The sequence below is a fragment of the Lineus longissimus genome, chromosome 1, assembly GCF_910592395.1.
Source record: "Lineus longissimus chromosome 1, tnLinLong1.2, whole genome shotgun sequence".
Classification (NCBI taxonomy): Eukaryota; Metazoa; Nemertea; class Pilidiophora; order Heteronemertea; family Lineidae; genus Lineus; species Lineus longissimus.
The window spans coordinates 6,516,101-6,538,026 of NC_088308.1; the positions used below are offsets into that span (position 1 = coordinate 6,516,101).

At 39.8% G+C, this 21,926-nt stretch overlaps 1 protein-coding gene across 7 annotated transcripts in view; it reads right to left on the reverse strand.

The window, feature by feature from the left end:
• Positions 1-21,926, reverse strand: part of LOC135487054 (allatostatin-A receptor-like) — a 162,748-nt gene that overhangs the window by 68,732 nt on the left and 72,090 nt on the right. Inside the window, exon 1 of one of the 7 annotated variants that reach the window (XM_064770444.1) lies at positions 19,343-19,437. The exons of the other annotated variants lie outside the window; for them this stretch is intronic. The gene's annotated coding sequence lies outside the window, so the exon portion shown is untranslated. Of the gene's footprint in view, positions 1-19,342; positions 19,438-21,926 lie in introns of those variants that run through there. 7 annotated transcript variants of the gene reach the window in all.

Genomic DNA, 21,926 nt, shown 5'->3' on the forward strand with positions numbered 1-21,926 from the left:
GACTTGTTACCATGAATTAGTTATCAAACAGTATATGTACCGCTAATGATTGTTAGCTAAGGAAACAAAACTTCGAACAGCTGAACCACATTAACCTAATCCGTCTTGCTGAATGTGCTTGATGAGTTTGTTCCTTCAGGTTAATCGCTTGCTATTGCTTCCGAAGACCGAGCACGTTTGCGAGAATTGATTAGGGCAGCAACATTTCAGTTAGTCGTCTCGCTAATCAAGCTGATCGCGCTAATACAGAGTCAGCAGGATGATGGAGACGATTAATTAAATGCTTTCGAGACAGTTAGGGTGCATTATTGAGACCACCGATTCACAGCTGCCAAGATCCCAAATGTTGAAAAGGCGAAATTTGCCTCACATGCTGACGGCTTTGACAAACGTCTCAATGTATTTGCTTCGACATCGTTGATTTTATTCTATTCAAAAATACCGTTTTAACTGTCGTTCTAGTTTTCTTGTGCTGCCTCCGCTTCGAAACAAGTTTCAGTGAGACCATGGCAATCCTCCGTTAAGACTTCAGATAACACACAAGAAGGAGAATCGATTAAGTTACATAAATTTTATCAGATCATAACAATTAAAAGCACACCAATCCCCCTCGTCTTAGATCCATTTTCGGATGATATATTTGACGAAGTTGGCTACTCATTGGTTTATGTCAAAGAAGTAAACAGAACAGGCGACCTTTCAGCATGGTTGTCATCATTACAATAAGACGACTGAAGCCAACAATCAGTGGCCAATGGCAGTCATAATGGGCAAATGCCAAGATTGAGCCGCGGGACATACAGTGCATGTTATGAACCGGGCAGACCATTATAGGACAATCAAGCCAGAAAATAGCCATCTTCCTTTTCTAGTCATAGGAAGGGCCAGACTCTGAGGCAATATCTTTGTACGACAGCTAATGTCCTGATAATGACACGGCTTGGTAAATGTTTGACTGACGACTATCTGACCAGTCATTGTGTACATATATGATATCATGGTCATGTTTTTCGTAATAGGAGAAAGCCATATCCGAACTGAAGAAAACAGGATTTGAAGATAAAACAATTTATCGATGGTCAACTGGTCGCATTGCTAGACTGAACCTTAACAAAACTAGTCAGGTAGTTCCAATTGCCCGTGACTGATAATAATTTCTTGCGCAACTTTTTGGAATATGGTACAATGCCCTTCCGCATGGTGGTAATTCTATTTTGATGTCTTTGTCATGTCCTCGTTCATAGCCTACGGGAATACTTGTACCGGTGCATCTGGCTAATGAATCGCGATAATTAGTTCAGACAGTAGTCATATTTGAAGTGAAGCAGACATGATAATCTACTTATGATTAACTTGATTACAGTGAAGACATTTTGAATGATTAGATATTTGTGGATATGTTCTGGTTAATCAGACGTGTTTGCAGACTAGGTGAGTAGATTTATCAGTGACAGCAACATACACGTCTCTGAAATAGAGACAGATGCAACACAACTTCTAGGACGAATGAACGTTTCCTGGATTTCTTTAAATTGCTAAACTTTTCGGGTGTTCTGTTTTTGCGGATTCCATGAATAACCTATATTCGCAAAATAATATTTTGTTATTGAAAAAAAGAAATTTGATAATCGGCCAAAATCAAAATCGTAAAAATTAAGGTCATTAAAAAAAAGGCAAATTCGCAAGACAGCAAAGTACAGAGATCACAAACATGTTGTGGTTTACAGTGGGCAAGAGTTACATTTTTTCATAAGCTTGGTCGAAATTATCAAGGTCACCTAATTAGGTTGTTAAAGCACTCTCATTTAGAATTTTCGTCTCAGTCATGACAAGGGAGTTGAATACGATTGATCGAACGACATCAAGAAAGACTGGTTGCCCCACTTCCTACTCGAGTAAATGTACGTTATAGGGCAAGCTACAGTTTGTTGACCAGATGACGGTCATTCAGCGGGCATAGAAAAAAGATGATGGTCATTCAGCGAGCATACGTATCGAAAAAAGATTTATCATCATTGGTTTTGACAAACATAACCAGCAAGAAGTGATAAAGGTAGCTATCGAATCGATGCAGACCACAAAAACTATATCTTGACATGTCAAATACGTGTTCAGAAGTTGCATCAAGTTGTTTGTGTTAGCCAAATAGAAATGCACTAATAGTACTAACACACTCGGGTACAAACTACTATATGTGGTAAGATATTGCGTTTCCTCGCGATTAGTTGGGTAAGGAGAGAGAGAAAAGAAATAACTCCAAACTGCATCCCTAGTGTCTAGATACCGGACGTATTTCATTACCCTGTATCTTTTTCCTAGGCTGCACTTTTAAACTGATAGCTTCTTACATGTCTCACGTTGAATTCGTTGCATAAAACATGCCATATTCCTCTTTTTGTCTTTGGCTTCTATGTTCTACCGACTGCTCTTTGAATGGTAGATGGAAAAAGTCTTGATTCTCATCAATTAATGTACACCTGGCAATAATTTTCTGACCTTTCCAACCGAAGGAAGAAAAGTAAAATCTACAATTAATGCCGTCAACAATCGAACTAAGACTGAGGTAGTTATCAAGCACTGATTAATCATTTTAATGCCGAATGTTGGTAGCCTCACACACTCGTGTGCACATCAAAGATATGGGACATTATATACTTTGAATAATGTTTTGCATCAATCAAAATTTCAGTGAACATGGTTAACGAACTACATTCATGTCTTTCTCCGCGTAGAAATCTGAAAACATAGACAGTCTGAGTTAATAGGAAAAGAACCTACTTTGTTTAATCAACTTGTGACCAATTTCTGAATTTGGGTATTAGCCTAGCGTTCGCATAATCATTCAATTCTGAACTGAGTTCACGATATTTCCAAGCCCTTTTAATACACATCTCGGCAGCTTAATCTAAATACTGATAGGAATCATTCCTTATTCTGTCTGATATCAATTTTATTGTAATACATGCTGAGCAGTGCGAGACGGAGCTGCCAGTAAGTAGCTATAATATGGGATCATGAAAAAGTTTTAATCTTCCCTATGCTTGGCAAATACTGTTATGAAGATTGGCATTAATTTCATTAATGGACTGGGAGGCAAAACGTGTATCATGTTCATGGCTGGGTAACAGATACTGTCCTGCTTATCATATGTTTGCCTTGAAACTTCACATTTATTGACAGCTGAATTATATCAGGCAGCCTGTTGGTTATCGCAATATGAAGAGCTGCTTTCAAATTTCCGTGCAATATACTGCAACACAGTCACGCATACCCAGCGAATTAAAGATTGACAGGATAAATTAGTGTGAGTTTTTTTTCACATTTCCAATCAGATTTTTTTCTTCAAAATGTTTTCGATTGCCTAATGAGAGCTGAGATTATAATTTCAGATTTTGTTTACAATGACTTACACAACTTTAGCAGTTCATAGTTTAGTGAATGAGTTTTTGTTTAAAATCATCCTCCAGTTTCGAGAAAGTACTGTTAAATCAGTGGCTTTTGATTGCCATGAGAAGTGGTTGTCATACATGTGTAGGCCGCCAATCACCGTAATCAAACAACACTTTCTAACAATAACTTTCAAAGTTACCTTCTAGTTTTGAATTGGCGTTTACTGTTGCGAACTCTTCAAACAACCCAGTAGGTCTATATGTGGTGCTAGCAACATTGTTAGCTATTTCCTGTCGAGATATGTTTTTTAAAAGTAACTTTCTGTCCATTAACTTCCAAGCTCATTTATGTGAAATAATCAAATACGATGTACTTAGTAATTGAAGGTAAGGATGCAGTACAAATCTTTCGGTTGATATGGTTTGTATATCAGTACCAGCTAGTGGACACAAAAACAATCATCTACAATATCAAGCTTTCCCTTCAGTAACAACATGAACAAGGTGATCAATAGCCTCGGACGCCAGCTGCCACAAAGGTCAGAAAATGTCGGGGAATCTGTCATCACTCTCTGCTCTACTCCGTGGTAGACTTAACCTTCATTTGCATGGGATAATCACATTATGACATGACAAAACATCCATCCTAGTACAAGTTTTTAGTGTAACGACCAAAAGTTCTTTTCACGATAGCACGATCTACGATACAAGTAAAATTATGTAATGCTGTTAATTCCTATTATTCTCTGCATAATATTTCGTTACTCAATACATGTCCATGCAATGACTTAATACTAGGCCTGCGAATCTAGGTCCTTGTTTTCTTCCAATTACCTCACATGTACTTTATTATTCGACCTGCTATCACTAACATTCTATGAATGATGGTTGCCACTGTTTTGATACAATAAAACATGAAATGAAACAAGAAATTACCCCTTGCCAATATTATGGTGAACATTGAAGCGTCATGTTCAATTAAACAAAACATCATTTTCTGTTTTCAGTTTTCTGATGACAACTTAGGTAAATCTAAAACATGCTTCATCAGACATCCGTACGGAGACTCTCCCAGTGGGATCAGAACATACATAATGGCTTATTCACATCGAGAAACAGCGAGGTCAGGAGAGATACTATTGGAATGTTCTGTCTGTCATACCAAATTGACTGCCTTCGGTAAACGGACTGCTAATCAAGAGAAACAATGACATATACATGTATTTAAATGTGCTGACACGTAATTTAGACACGAATTCGTGTACAGATACGTGGATCCATTCTTTTGGGAGTTTTGCGGATGAACATAATTACACGCTAAATGTATGTGGCGTATCGAATATAATTGGCATATTTGAGAGAGTGGCGTGTGGACTACTAGTTATAGGCTGACAGACGCGACGACCTTGTTGGCTTGTTGACAGCTGTGTGACGCTGGGTTTATAAAGGGTTCACTCTGTCACTGTTACGTTTCACTGGTCACGAGTTAAGGGTTGATGAGAGGTACCACCAATTTGGCTAGAACTTGAAATCTAAAAGCAATTGAATATATTTCAAAACAAATCGAATGGCAATTTCAATGGTGGGAAGTTGTTCTTTGTTTTCTAGAGAACGGCCTCCCAGGTTTTTAATTTCCATTTAAAAGTTGACTTTACGGTACCAAGGTATTTTAGAATCGGCATTTTAGAGCGAATCTGATCATCGTCATCTTGAGACAGCCAGTATGCAACTTCCCCTGCAGGAATCCCGGCATATGCGAATCAATCAGATAAGCGAGCCATTGGGGTATGGTCCCTTGACTTATCTGATTCCAGTACGAGATAGTAGGTAACATCGCCCATATCGAATGTCCCTATCTTGCCATTTGTTAGGAATGACAATCACAATGACTACCGGGTTTTCCTTATATCTGGAAGATGCGATCAGGTCTCGGGGGACATTCGACTGACTGTAGAAGTGTTTGAGAGACACGACCAAATGATCATGACACATTTATATATACAAAGTCGATGCCGTGAATGCTTCAGAGAGTCAGAGAGTGCCTAGTTAGCAGAAGTGCAGCAGTCGCTATACCTTTGGCTGAGGGATGGTTGGACACGCCATAACAACAGAAGCCATCTGCTCGTTGGCTCCTTTATGTAATTAAAGGACGCCAATCCACCTGTCCAGCACGTAGCATCTGATATAAGAGACCAACGCTGATTGGCCTGGCTGTATTGGGTACGATACCTGATTTCTTATGCCAAGATAATTACCCCGTCTTCGGCACCGACGTTATTAAGGGAATCACTATGACCTGGGTATCATCATCATCATCATTATCGTAACTGTCGTCGTCATCTCCATCGTCATTGTTATCATCAACATCATCGAATCATGACCAACAAACTGAGATACAATATAAGTAAGATGTAAAACGCAATGGACGGGTCACGCACAACCCGAAACCCAGTAAAGGTAAATGGTTTAAAATATGGGTTGATATCGGCAACATTCTATAGGAAATATTTTCTCAATAATAAAAGATAATGAAAAACAAAATCAATCAAACCAGAAAAATCCGTTATGCATTTGAACGCAAGAAAATATTGATCTGTTTTACTTCAACGTGAAAATAACAAATTGGGCCATTATCTTTCAACGATTTACCTTTGTGAGTTCCTTCGAGGACACAAGATGCACCAGCTCGTAGGAGAATAAAAACCTTTCATCATTGTTACACTGATTTTTCCGAACATGCCTCAGCTGCAAATTCTATTTTCATGTAATGTTCCCGCGCACTGTAGCCAAGGGCGCAAACAACGCTAATGGCTATTGGCAGAAATGGGAGATGAGAAATTCTAGTGTGGATTAGATATGACAACGCATGGGAGTCGTGACGCTGGGAGAATTCATCGGAGGGGTAATCTTGATCTTGATCTGTTGTTTGTGTCCTAAACAGGACTGTACATTGGCATCTCTATACATACCAGAACAATGCTTCTTTAGTGAAAATAAAAGTATGCTTGTGCTAACGAATGATAGTGTCCTCGGTATTAACATTGGCTTATTGACGACGCCAATTTTTTTAGTTGAGTCTTACCAAAATCACTCTCCATAAGCGACGTCGACCTATAAAGTATCTACAGAAAGGTGAAACAGGCCATTAAAATCACTTACATGTAGGAAAGGAGATTCACTAAAAATGTACATCCATTCAGAAAGAGTAAAAGATTTATTCGCGGCTTTGCTGCTTTTTAAGTCACTGGTCCTTTACAAAAAGCACTTACATGCACTGCTGATGACTGAAACGCTCTGTGACTCTTTTACCGTGTCGTGCAGAGTCCGGAGAAAAAATCGACTCATGCAATCTTGCATGTAGCTTTATCGTTAGAAATCACTGTTTTTTCCTCCTCAGTTTCTTGTTTAGAACATTCCTAGTTTTGATAGTCTAAAGCTACTGTTGTGAAAAGCAATTTGCTGAAATTTGACTATTTTATCAAACTTCAGTTGATTTAATAGCCTCTTCGGAAATTTGACCGGACAGTTATTCAAAATGGCTGCAGTGTCCGTTGCCCTTTCGTACGCATGGTACCGAGATTATATTTGAATCTAAAGGCGGTGCCAACTAAATACTTCCAATGGAGATATGCATATTCAATTTTTATGTCTTTTTTCACATCAGACATGCCAGAGGTCATGGTATCTACTGATCATTATCTATTTAATAAATCATTTGGAACTGAGCTGTGCGAAACAAATTTGCAATAACTTAGCCCCCTGGTCTAGATCTACCCTGATTCGTGGTATTGTAATCACTTGCCCGGTCTAGCTGGTGGCAACCATCATTTTTTTTCAATTCGTTCACTGCCAGAGCAATCATTTATTTTGCCTGTTGCACTTAACCAATTTTTTTTTAATCAGAAAAATCATTGAACTTGATTTAATTTTTCACAAAAATGCTTCTATATTGACCATAACATTAAAAAAATTAATTGATGTCTGAAGAATATCATGCAGTGCTCTGAGTAAAAATTCGATCCTCTGTCGTTTTTGCCCCCCAATCGCCAAAATCTGCATGTTTCTGGTATATAACGATTCCAAACCCTGAAAATGCCAAACAGCTGCCCCACACGCTACGCTGTTGCATTCAAGTTACAGTACTCGTGTCATCTAGTGTTATGGTTGAGAGCCCTTTCGTTTCACAACGAGTTTGGCAGTGCTGATGAGAGGTTTTTGGTTCAGAACGTGTTTGGCAGTGAAAAAGTCAAAACAATGACCCAGCCCTCTGGGATACCGTGACGGACAGATAGTTGCTCAAAAAAAGTCGCGAAACTTACTAATATCGAGCGTCCACTCTTCCTTGGCGCAATCTCATTCTCTGATCCACCATCGTATAGTGAACAGTTAACGCCAAGTTAGTAAATAACCTCTTTTGAACAGCCGAGTCCAGGGAGGTAAAGGAGGAATCAGCCCAATTAGGAATTTCGATCAGTCTTGTCATCCGCACTTAAGGCATTTGTATGATAGATTACATTGACGTCTGGTTCAAAAAGCAACAACTCGTTCTTAGCCTTCTCTGGGGATAACATATTACAATGTGGCGAATATTTTGACGAATTTGATTAATATAGCCTACGGCATCGGTGTCACCCTTAATAAGCAAGGTGGTGAACGACAAATGAAAACTGAGCCATCGAGATCAAAAAGCACGGTTACCGGACAGGTAATAATGTGAAAACAGTTACGAATTCCAAAGAGAGGAAGTAGAGATACATGCCCCAAGCCGAGCAAAATATTATAAATTCACAGACTTCAGGTGTCCAGGATATACGTATCAAGGCTGAAGTAGTATTCTTTCGATATCATCATTCGGCTAAACTTGTCAAATCTAATAACAGGACTGATTTCAAGACATGATATTGTCTCAATTACCCAACCCGAGTCTGTTTTTTATTCTTTTCACACGTTAGAAGGCAAACTACTTAGTGTGTATTATTAAGTGTATTATTGTTTATCTTGTGAATCAGTCGAGATTGCTCCTCGTAAACTCACCCCATAAAGACAGAGAATGGACCATTTGCCAAAAAACTCTCGGGCAGCTGGAAAGGAACCAGGCCAGCTCGCTACTGACCGAACAAGGATAACAAGCTAAACCAAGGGGTCGCCCACGTGAGCTGAATTGAGCAGTCGTAATGGCAACCAAATGGGATATCATGCCAAATGGCTGTGAATTGTTTTATGTGGTGTCGGCGGTTGACAATATTCGCGGGTTAAACCGTCATGTGGGCAGAGGTGCGTTAACGTTAGGCCCAAAAATAGAATCTCTGGGGAACAAAATATTCTTTAATCCGACTCTTAGGTATGGGCGGTTGTCTCCATAGGACCACCCAGCATAATCTGTCAGAATATGGTAGAGCCGGGCACTTAGGGGAACATTTTCGACTGCTCTACCGGGATGATGGAGTCCATGCCATGCACCAGAATCGATCAAGCGCGAGCAGTGAAGTTTATTTAGGTATGACAAATTTATTGCAAACTAGGAAATTCCACAAAGAAATCCCAAAGATCCCACAGCATCAGAACCTCATTTCGACATAGTGGAATCAACTTGTGTAAGGAACCGCTGAGATAAACATTGCAATTGTGGGCTTATGATGTTCAGCTTCAAATTAAATTTCGCCGCTCCTCGCCTTAATTGGAAAAGGTGTATATGTCCGTTGTCAGTATATGATACTCAGTTTTCAGGAAAATGACCTCACTAGAGGTCTGCTGCTTCCCAGAATTGCTGTAAAAAATATTCTATTTTTGTTCTTTTATGATACAGAAAACTCATTACAAAACATTATTATGATTAGAAATGAATATCAATTATCGTGGTTTCCCAGACATCACTATCAAAACCTTTTCATATGCGTAAAAAAGGTAATAAAGAATGGTGGGCTTATGAATAAAGGATGTTAGTTTGACTGGCTATATATCAAACGTACAAAAGAATAGACATTAATGATACCCGAAGCTCCCTTAATAACCCCAGTGTTTTATATATATGTCACCGCAAGTATAGCATCGCGCAGGGCTAATATCTGGTTTGCTTTACCAAACAAATTCGTATAAAAAGGAATAAAATGGTGACCGTTGTGTCAAGTGCCAGACATGCCAGAGGAGAGATGATATAAATCACGATATATCAGCTTTCTCAGCCTGAATTCTGACAACTGAATTTGACGTGGATATCTTTGGGCACAATGAAAGAAACAATAGCTTACTTGGTGTAGGTTTTGTGGCGCCATGCCGAGGTTCTCCAGAGCTTGCTATTACAATAGCTAGCATTACATCGAGAACTAATGAAGATACTAGGATTGGTGGCCATTACAAGATTTCCTGTCAGTTTGTTTGTTCTTCTTCAGAGATCTCAAGACTTTTCAAAAGTCTCTTCACTTAGTATGATCAGTCCTCTCTGAGCTGAGAGCACACAGGGGCAATTTTACGCGAGAGCATGGTCAAGAGATCTACGACATGATTTAGAAAGTGACTAAAATGTTACAACCTCTGTTGGCGCCTTGCTTTACCAACTAAATTCGCATGGCAGCACGCTCTTCAGCCAACTTGACAAATGTAAGGTATGTGACATGTATGAGAGAGGTTACCTTTGGTGAAGGTGTACACTGAATGCGACCATAACCTTGACCTCTTGTGAAGGTCAGAAAGGCTGGACAGAAGAGTACATTGTAAACCGCAAAATTATTGCGTCTTTTTTGTTTGTTATTCGCGAAATTTTTCCAATGAAAAATGTTTTTTTCACGATATTTAATTTAGGAATCGAGGTTCTTCGCGAAATCCGCGGACTGAGTAAAAAATGTTTTTGAAAGTTGATAGTATTTTTTTCAAAGGCCTCGTTTCTGGATTGCTTGTAATGCAATGCACACTTTAGTCTAGTGTTTTTTGCCTGCGTGCTATTTCGTCTCACTAATTACTTAATGGTAAAGAGTTGCCAGTAAATCTTCCTCAGTAAAGTATTTTATAGTAAAAAAATTGAATGAAATAAGAGCTAAATTTGATCTCAATTTGCATAATTTGCAGACGAATAATTGGTGCGTTAACACTGGTTATTGTGACAAAAATCGTGTTTAAGAGCAATAAAATAGATTTAATGTACCGCGGGGAACACAAATTGGTGAACAAGATCTAATAAAGCCTAGCAGAATTACATGATGCCTATTTTCTTTTGAAAAATACTGATGTGACCAATTTTACTATTTTATTAGTTTGCGTGTGTAAAGGTTCCACAACAGAAAAAGTGTTCGGGGGGGGGGAGACTTGTAGTGCCCACTCAGGCAACTCAATTCTTGCTTGAGAGAAACATCTCCTTCATTAAATTTTAGGACTTTATTACGTAATGATTTACAATAGTAGAGTTAGAACGCAGACATTACTGCTATTGCTGAATGAGCAACCGGGCCTTGCATTGGTTACGTACATGTATGCAGCGACGTACATTGTATGTACGTACATACAGTTTTCATCTAATGGTTCAAAGAGGCACCAATAATTGTGTCACGCAATCACATCATCAATACCGTAACGGTACGTACAACATTAATAGGAAGGCCATCAAAAACTCATCAGTATGATTGTTGTAATCAATTCGAAGTCGAATAAAGTTCACGCCAAGGTCATTGACACATAAGAATGTGAACAACATTTCTTCACTTTATGACCAAGAAGGTATATCACTGTGTTCTTGTGATCTAGACATAAAGTGATTTTCTCCCGGCCTCCTGATTGCAAGTTTTCCTCAAAGGACCGACATGTGTTAGATGGTAGTTATAATCCAATACTAACGTCCTACAGTCATCATTAGGTGTTGGTTTGCTGCGGTATCTATCATATTTGCAATCGATGTTAGAATTGGCTCACCTCGACATGTCATTAAAAAAACGGAGTGGCATTTTCACAGCCCCAAAAACGATATCCCTCTGGAAAGCATTTGCATAACGGAGAACGTTTCATGAATCATCCAGAGAGCACGGAAATCTATTTGTAATGAAAGGGATTGAGAGCCTGAGCCAAATCAACAGATGACTAACAGCGACCAGACAATAATAAAAAATCTATAGATCAATGGGCCTCGTTCTCTAAGTTCGCAGCATTTCAATCGTCAAGCGCCGTAGTTACAGCTTATGCCATCTTACAGGAGATGCTGTAACAATTTTTGTTTAATTCAGCCATTTGTTTGACTAAGATTCTTGTCCACATAATGTTTTAAGTATTTGCAAGGGTTTGCCTTTTCCTGGTTCTGTGGCAATCCCGCGCAGGGGATCCTCACCAGAATTTTGCGGAGGTGTGCCACTCATGAGGATGATTCGAAAGGCCGGCTGTGATGTTCGAGGCTACGATTTGTCATGAGAAATGCCACGGTGCAAAGCCTTCCTACATTACAAGCCATTATGTAGGGCAGCTTGAACGGTTTGCGCCATTATCAATGCACATAACGACGCTGTTAAGACAGGCTGTCATGGGTCCAGATGAATTAATAATGTATTGCCAATAAAATTAATTTATTAGCCGATTAATTTATTAGGTGCACTGCCTACTTCGTTTTATAGCCACTGAACATTGCCATCTGTTAGCAAGTCCAACATTTTTTATAAACATTAAACATGATGAAAACAAGGAGCGGACTTTTAATGAGAAAGCTCAAGAGGCAGATGCATTGTCCTCTGCATAGCCATGATTTGTTTTCATCGGCAATCTTTGCCTATACTTTTTATGCTCGGAAATGGTCGGGAGAACTGCTCGGCTGTTTGAAGATCGCTGAAAGGGCTCCTTGTGGATGGATTTGCCAGAGTAATCGATTGGCTAAAACTTTGGTTTCCCGCGGTTTCTTTACCACTTCTCGAACACCACGAGTCAGAACGTTCGAATATTCAAGTATCCCATATCGTATCACGGTGTCTCACATAACATTTAAGAAAATATGGGAACGTTTTATGTAGTTCAGATGCTCTCACTGTTGACATGTTGTCGTTCGAACCAATCCGATCACTCGGATTAAAATGGGTCACGTGGTTGGTTAAATCAATGTAAATTAGGTCTTCTTCATTATAACATACTGCTGAGTGCAAATAGCATTAGTTGGGTTCAGTTTCAATTTCGTCATCTTTGTCAGGTATGTGTTAAAATATGTTGTCACAGTTTATGTTAATGTGTGAATATGTACCCGTGCGTAATTAACAACACGAGTTGCATATTAGCGCGCTAACACTAATCAAACAAGACAGAAAACTACTCCCATTATTTATGTGATGGTCCCACGGGTCGATAGCGCAATATAATATCCAATGAAGTCATTGCATTTTCTAAATCTGCCGATTCATATCAGAGTGCTTATGAGAGCGATGTCGATGAGGTAAAAACTCGCAATCGTTATTAGGAAGGAACTGTTTATACCCAAGGGCTTAGGCTGCGGATGCGGGGCGCACTAGATGCATATCCCACCCCGGTGGAGGGCACTATGATTTATGGCAATTATCTTCGGAAGCACTATAGTCATCGTGAGACAATACAATAGTTTGCTGCGTGCGTTGGAAGAGGAAAACAATTACAAAATATCTCTCTCACTGTGGCCACATTGGGCTCTTGCAATACAAAAATCCAACAATCTACCAAAATGTACGGAAATCTTTCAGACAAAAATAGCGGGTATACCCGGTACTAATGGATCAGAAAAGGAACATATTGAAAGAGTAACAGCATAAGGAATAACAACACAAGTTTTTTTTTATAGCAAATATTCTGTAAATATATTGGCACTTAAATCTTACCCTAAGCGGAATTTTTCTATTGTCGTTGCGCTTGCGATTTAACCAAGTCAACAAGAAACCAGACAATTTCAAAGGAAATGAGTTATCAATATCTGTCATCAAGAAAAATGCGATACTTCCCCCAAATTCACCATGAGCTAAACATACACTGTTTGCCTTTTATGTCCCACATTCTGGAGACAGGTCATTTGTCACCAGGGAAATAAGGCACTAACGGTTATACAGTAAAAATAAGACCAAGACTATCGATCATAATATGTGTATTTTTTATATCTTGATTCACGGCGGATTGCTTGTCATGGTTTCCAACATGTTTCATATCAACCGGTTGTCCTAGAAACAATGTTTGCAGAAAAGCAATTAATCACTGGTTTCTGCCAAGGCGGCCAGTAATCCATTGTTTATTGTAATAATCTCCAATATCTAACATGAGACTTGGAACTACTCAGCGACTTAGTGCTGACGCTACATCAGGATAACGTACGCTTTGTCACTAGTAAACATATTCTCTGACCACTCTTTTGAAAAATGATTTTATGTACTCGCTTCAACTTTGCAGTTGTGGCTTCTCATACTGGTGGGATACTGTTGACCAGAAATTACCGGTGATCCAGGAAAATAGAAATGCAGTCTCCCGCTATTTCAGTTTCAGAATCCATGCATCATCATATACAGTGTGCTCCGCATATGTCGGAACAGTTTTAGATTCTTCAAAAGATCTGTCATCCTTGGAAATGACCCAAGTCCGACCTCCGGCTATGATGTCCCAGCACTCTGGGTGATCACCTCGCAGTTGCAACAGTCATGCCGTACCCGAACGCCTATCACCAGCAACCGTAATGGCATTTCTAGCAGTCCACCTAATGCGAAAACTTCATGACCAGAATGCTGAGTGCAAACATTATCCCACAGTCTTTTTTGATGCAACATGGAAATTATTCTGCATAATCTCCGTTCGTAACGGAAGGCAACGTTTCCAATTTACGACAAACTCAAGCCTTTATAGGTTACCATGGGAAAAAGAATTTTTTAAAATCTCCTTTAATTTGATGGATTGCACGGTTCTGGCAGCGTTGTCTATCTTTATGATGACGTTGTAAATCAAAACTTCCTTATCACTGGTATACTGGTCTTTGGTGATATCACCCCAACAGAAAGTGACACATTGCACCTTAGACATATCTTCATTTCTCGAAGGACAGGTTGACAGAAAGCCCTGGATGGAATAGGAATAATTCGTTCTGTAAGGTTAGAAAACGTTACTCTTCTTGTTGATATAGATTTTGAACGCACGAGTTATGAAGATTTGCCAAAATTCCAAAAGAGCACAAATCGTTATTTTACATTTCTTCATAATTTTGCATGTTAAATCGCACCGTTCCTTGGCGACGTCCGGCATTTTACCAATAACATAAGCAGATCTGGCGGTACTTTAGACGCCATTACCAAAAAGCTTGTTGTTCCACCTCATACTGAACTTACAGCGGTATTGCCTCCGTAGCTTCCGCCGATACGAGCAGATGCACACCGTGGCGTAGCTCCCCTCGACACCCCTAGTCCTGAATACCGTACGGTGCATGGTAGCGCTGTCTTTGAAGAAGAATCGGCTTACCTTGGCAAAAGCCCGTTAACCAGGCCTCGATAGCGACCAAGTAGGCCTAGCATGCACACATGTCCTTAGTCTGATAGAGATCAAGGGAACCAGATATCCTACTGGGTAATCCCATTTGATCTGCATCGATCATTCTGCCTCCTCCAATAACCTAAATCAGCGGCGAAATATTATACAGGAAGAAAGAAGACGTTCACTGCGCGATTTGATGTTTCTTGATTGAGTGGCGTAAAAGGCGCAACCCAATTTCAGAACATGTGGCGGTATTCCACCATATTTCGATCCATCACAATAAGAGTCATGTTGGCTTACCCCTTGTGGGATGATCCTGATCCGTTTCTTTTTCTACTTTAATCTTTGAAATGTACGTCAATTTCTACCCATGCTAGAGAATTTTGCAATCAGTTCATTTCTTAGCTGAGGAGGAACGTTTTGACACAGCTCTAACCGCCAAATTTTGTGGCCTGCTCCATTACTAGTGGCAACGATGCCGCCGATGACAAAAGGCCGTATATCCTGCGCTACCACTAGTATCATGCATTTTCTAGAGCTTTTAGCCTCCAATGCCACTCTTCAATCCATACTTAAGAGATAGACAAGCTTTCGCACCATCTTAATCAATTAGGATACATTTCACTTGCTCCTTGCGGCTCAGCACTGATCTGCAGCTTAACAAGCCAGACCTGTCCATCAGAAACCGATCGATAGATAAAGATCTATTAGCAGTCCTTTTAAGTCGAGACATCCAAGCATTTTTTCTGGGTGCTCAGCGGTGTATGGATTCAGCCGGTAATGCATTTACCTTGTGTCGTTCCGGGGGACAGAATATTTGTGGTGTAATGCTTGACTCGGCCAACGATTTTGTTGTGGTTTGTGTCGAATGACTGTCCCATGTCTCTATGAGGGCATCGATCATCTTGACCTACAAGGTCACAATAAGAGATGATGCATCATAACCCCTTTACATCAAGGGCTATGAACATATGCATCGCCATTAGTTCGAAACCAGAGACCAGGTTGTATACGGGATATTTGACACCGGATCGTTCTTATGCACGCATGCCAACTTTAATATTTGATATTTCTTTATCTGACACTGTCATTGTAGGCTTACGTTCTAGCATATTCATCCTTGTTCACAAACATGATAAACTAGCGTAGAAAACACGACTCTCCAATAAGTGGAGTCGCGTGATTAATTCAGCATAATCGACAAGAAGGACCAGAACTGTTGATAGGTAGAGCTGACTGTTTAATTGACACTACGTCACACTTCACACTAGGATTTTTTCCATTGATTCGAGACGTTACAATTGCATGATAGTTAAGCTGCGTGCGTGCCAACTCCGCGGAATAAGGAGCACTTTTTCCCGCATCAATGCAAGAAGCGTTCTGTTGACGCCCGCTTGCATTGCGGAGATCTCTGAGAAAAGATATCCATTGATTCACACAAGAAGCATTTTGCTGGTATAAGATGCATTGGAGAGCATGTTTTTACAGCCTTCTCCGGTCTTCTTTTAGATATACCGATTCGTATGGAATCGTGATGAAGTTCTTTAGAACTGTATTTGCCCCAAACCGAACAGTGGTTATTAGTAGTTGTTAATACTAATATCTGCTTATACTTTAAATAAAGTAAGGATTGCTGTGGATATCATCATGGGCTTAAAACTGTACATAATACCATTCTAAAACATATTGGTTGCAATGTTTCTAACGTTTGCTACGTTCAATATACAGCACCTACCTTTGGCCGTATAGAGCGGATTTGGTTTCGCAACCATAACCGCTTGGGTTAGTACAAAATTTGAAAGGACTTGAAAAAAACACACCGTCAAAATCAAATTTCAATCTTTTGTTTGAGGCATTTTGGAAAAAGAATTCGATACGTAATTCAAGTCACTACTGTCTGCTCTGATTATCCCGCCGAATTCCGATCGGCTGGAGCCATCATTTCGACCAAAACCTCGGTGATTGAAGCGCCTAAAATTTGGCCTCTATTCTAACTCCTCAAAATTTTTTGGCAAAAGTGGAGAAAGTTTTACGGACAAAATATTTACTTTATCTCATTATGATCACTGGCGATGGCCTTTGAAAAGTACCCAGAGGGGTCCCATCAAAATGTCTAAGTTCTGCTTCCATCTCGTATAACTACGATTATTCCATCCAAACAGCAATGTGATCTCCATCCTTTAACAATGAGGAAACTGAGCTAGGCATTGTCGGCAACCGCGTGAGATGGCTTATACCAGGAACACCATGTAAACATTATGGCGTTCTTCATGTTTCCCCTTATTAGTAACTGATATGGCCTTAATGAAACGCTGTGAATGGTTTGAGAATGAGGAGAGCGCGGTATCGGTTTTTCCCTTGGGGGTGGGTTCATCAGCCGGTCGTTGGCTACCACTCGAAAAACATATTTATCTAGTATTCTTGGCTCGGAGAAGTTTATCTTTCATCCACGTTCTTATCAGCAATGCATCATAACACAAAACAATATTGGATGATATTTGTTGTTGGTTCTCAGTAGTGCATCAAAAATGTCTTGCTGCATAACTGGGGTCTTCTCCGTCCAACCGAACTTGGCAGCAGGTGAATGTAGATTGGCGCATGCGGTTCAATGGAATATTGAACTATTGTACAATCTGATGAAGCGACCACAAGTTAAGGATTATTGTTGATTTATTATCATTGCCTGACTACAGGGAACAATCACGGCGAAGGTAGGATAATTGATGCCATAAAAAGAGAAGATAATGGCGCGAACTCCTATTCATCATGCTACACCTAAGCCTCAAATGGGATATTCATCTAGGGTTTTTTTCAATGAAAAGACTCAATGCTTCCTGAATGGCCGAGTAGACGAGGGAACAATATTTTTTCTAGAGTCTCTTGAGGTGGCTTATGTCATTGAGATGCCCTGATGAGGTCCCTTTTACCAAAGTCCGCTTCCTGAGGAGGAAGCAAGCGGATAAAAGCATGCTATATATAACACCAGCATAGCGTCGATTTGTTGATACGAATCCGTGTTGCTTGCAGTTTTATGAAGTCGTTTGATTTCGAAACGAAGACGAGGAACAGTGGCAATATATTTTCTTGATACTATAAAAGTATTGCCAACAAAACATTTCATAGCAATTTAACTGTGCGGGTATTTCATTGCTGACAAAGTGACAAGGTGTATTAATAAAATTTATACACTTTAAAAATGATACTACCGCTCATTCAAGGCATTATACATGTATGGCCTTCACTTAAACCACTGCACGCTAACTCAATTTATTCGAATTTAACTTCATTGACCTTGGATATCGCATGGTCAACTATCAAATCTCGTACACGAATGAAATTTCCTTGAAACTAATCAAATCCTTATCATGCAATCCAGTCATCACATTTGAACAATGATGGATATCTCCACGCTTCAATCGGATTACATTCGGCGCGAAGAGCTAAATTGATGCTAGGAACCACGTTACAATGAGATTAAACTTGGAAAGATACGAAAACGTGGCCGCGTTAAATACATCGCTTATAAGTGTAGAAGGAGGGAGAATCGGCCGATATTGATAAGTGATCTCATTCCACCTTGATATGGTTTTGACTCTGTCCTCATGAGACCAATTTTGGATGAATTGAAATTCTAAACAAAAACGACGTCGGGTTTTCTTCATGCAACTTTGTTGTGATATAGACGTGTTTTTTTCGCTTTTGCTTTTTACACCAAAATATGTCATGTTGGGCTAAAGTTTTGTTTTGTACATGGGAGTTAATAAATTAAGAAATCAGACATAATCTCATACTCTTTCGTAGCTGCCTTGTTGTCTCTATAGCCTCAGTCATGTCAGTATCACTGACGCTGAAAGGGTGGATGTCGTCCTGGGTGCCGACAAATGGTACCCAGGTTCGAGATCGACTGGACAATAAGCACCCTGGGTGCTATTACACTAGACAAACAGCACCCAGCTTCTTTTTGACTGGCTTACGGATCTTAGGGACGAGGACGTTTCTTGCAATCTCGTTTTATCTCCACCCTTTCAGCGTCACTGACACTATTAGTTACATTGTATGTGTGTTTAAGGAAGTGTTTGTGTCGTGTCTGTGCTAAATCATCAGTTTTGGGTTTGGTACGTTCTGTCTTAGAGTAACAGCCTAAAGTGCTGTCAAGGACAAGTCCGTGGTTCTGTTTTGGCGAGTGAAGTATTGTCGGTGCTGAGTTAGAGCAGTAGCGGGTAGCACTCTATCTTGAAGAAATACCCAATCTAATGCCTAATGATTGTGACCGAGTTGGTGAGATGATGTTGAAATAATGACAACTTATCCTTGATGTTGCCTATTGGGAGACACGTCCCATCTTGTAATAATTTTTTTAATGCATCATTCCTGGTTTCTATCATTTGTGCTTCATCCACGCTTCTCATGGGTGTCATCTTACACGTGGTGATAGCATGGATTAATCAAGCAATGACACCGGTTAAGGCCGATGTGATCATGATGCTAAACTGGGACAAGTATTGTTGGAGAAGGAAACTAACTGCGGGAGTATGTATTATGTCAAGAAGTGGTACATCCATATTGCCTCTTCGATTATCCAGTCTTTGACATAAATCAGCCACTATTGTAGGCCGGCAATGGTTTTCCAGAATTCTCCTCTGCTCGCGATATTTCCCCATATTTCAGAATCTCCTGCCGAACTTGTAAATCCTTACAGCACGCCTTCTCTCAGAGTTCCCCTGTATCGCACCAATCGATGGTATCATGTATCTGCGAATTCCATCAGAGAGCCCAAGTCTTTGCTCAGTCCCTAACAAGATTAGCCTCAAATCACTTCTCAGCTCCATTCATCGTTTACTTGTGCGTTATCTCGATCGCCCTCGGAGTACAGACTCCCTAAGCTGACAAAAACATCTGTCCGGGTGGCTGCTGATGCCGGGTCATCTGTAAACCACGAAATGACTAGATGTAATCGAAACGAAAAACATGTAGAAAGTAACTCATGTAGCAGATTAGAGTGGTATGATGACATTGGTTCGAATGACAGAGGAAACTCAAGCGTAACAGCAATTTATGTTCTGCAGCCTCTCTGTAGCAGAAAATCACCTATCAAACAAACATTACGGTGTTGAAAAGTTCGTCTTTTGGTTTAAGAAGTTTCTTTTGTAACGCAGTCTTTTATCTTATAAATTTCTTTATTATCGCATAACAATTGTATATTCTACTGCTTGTTCATAGTGAGGTTTCGTAACCATCCGGTTAGGCCCTACGACGACGTTTGTCTATTGTTCGGGTGAACTCACACAATAGATAAACGTCGTCGTAGGGCCTAACCGGGTGGTTGCGAAACCTCACTAATGGCTCATAGGTCTACTACGTGTAGTGGGCTTACCCGTCAATAGGGTTCCTTCCATTCCTAAATGCGCAGAATAGGTACAAGTTAGCAAAATTTATCTCACCAGGAATGAAACGATATTGTGATAATAAGTAAACCCTGAATTTAGCTAGTAATTATTTTCTGTTTGAACGTATTTTATATAGAACGCTATCAATCAATTACTTTGTAATTTAAATATGTATATTGACCTCCTGTATACTACAAATGTGATCGATGGAGTGAATAAACTTACTTCCTTACTTACTTAGAATGATTTTTCATCCAGGTGCCGCCTGCATTCTTACAAATTCTAAACACACTTTTCATTTCATTTTTATTTTGCTGTTATTTCATTTCGTCATTTCTGATTTCGCGGTTTACAGATATCCGCCGATTAATCTGATGCTGTTGATTGCTATGCTGGCTAGTGTGGATGGGTTCCATGCCTTGTGGCCGTTGAGACCATCCATCAAACCGGCGCTGTGACATGTTGCGTTTCACTTTGTGCTAGTTTGCACACTCACACTGTGAACGTGTTAGCCACCCTCGGCCTTGTCCGGTGGCAAACGACTCAGATCGATTTAACACGGAAATTTGCAAGGTGTCGTGCGGTTTTACGGTAGGAGATGAGTAATTACCACGAGAACCAATTGACAGGCACTCGCCATGCTTCGCTTGCGGACTATGCAATGACTGGTCTCTTTTGGAGCTTTATCAGTTGATGAAATAACTTATTTTATTTTTTAACCATTACCTGTTGTGTAACTGTGATCAAAATGCCAGGTCGTTCTTGAAATAAAATCCGAATCTCTCAGTCTATTGATCATTCAAGGTCAGGGGTAGAGTGTATAACAACTCTCAATGAAAATGTTTTTGTATTGCGAAATCATGCATACTCCTACTTCTCGTGAAGATGGAAACGATGAACTCGATATCACCTGAGATCATGTTTCCCTCAAAGAAACGGACGAGAGATATCAGCATCCTTGAAATAATTTCCCTGATCTTTTTAATGTCGAAGCAAGCGCGAAATTCCTATATCTGCTGTCTATAATGACAGGGTGGGATCAATGAACTAGCGCAAATGGTGTCGGATCCACTTTGACACTACAGTCATTTATGACAACTTCTATTTGAACTATCGATTTTATCAGAAGATGTCACGAAGATCACGAAGATTGTAGCCTTGCTATCATGGGAGATAATGATGTACCATCATTCACTTCAGTAGACTTCGCTTGAAGTCACCTACGACCTCCACGCCAATTGAATCATCAATATCATTAACGTGTCATTTTTACATTTTAAGACTATTTCTTTAATCCTTTCCTCGCTTGTGAAATATTCTAAGCTTATGATACATTCAGTCACGCTTATCTTTATACTCAGTAAGCAGCTTACGATAGACTATTTTTTTAGTTGTTTTCAACTGAACTGCCTTGAAATATTTGATACTGGTATTTTGCAAAGGATGCTCGAACCGTCTTGCATCAGACAAGTGCTGCCATGTAAACAGAAGCAGATTCTCTTTCTGTGTTAGCTAATTTAGGGAGATATTTTGTAACATAATCGCCGGTATGTCTGGCTGGTGAATTATTAGTAGCTTGATGCATACGTACATACGTGTAACGACAAACAATAGAGCAGGTTTATACTTTGCATATATTACAAATGCGTGTTTTGGGTAGGAAAATACTATTCTCCATCATAGGATCATTCTACCATTCTCCATCATAGACTCATTCTGC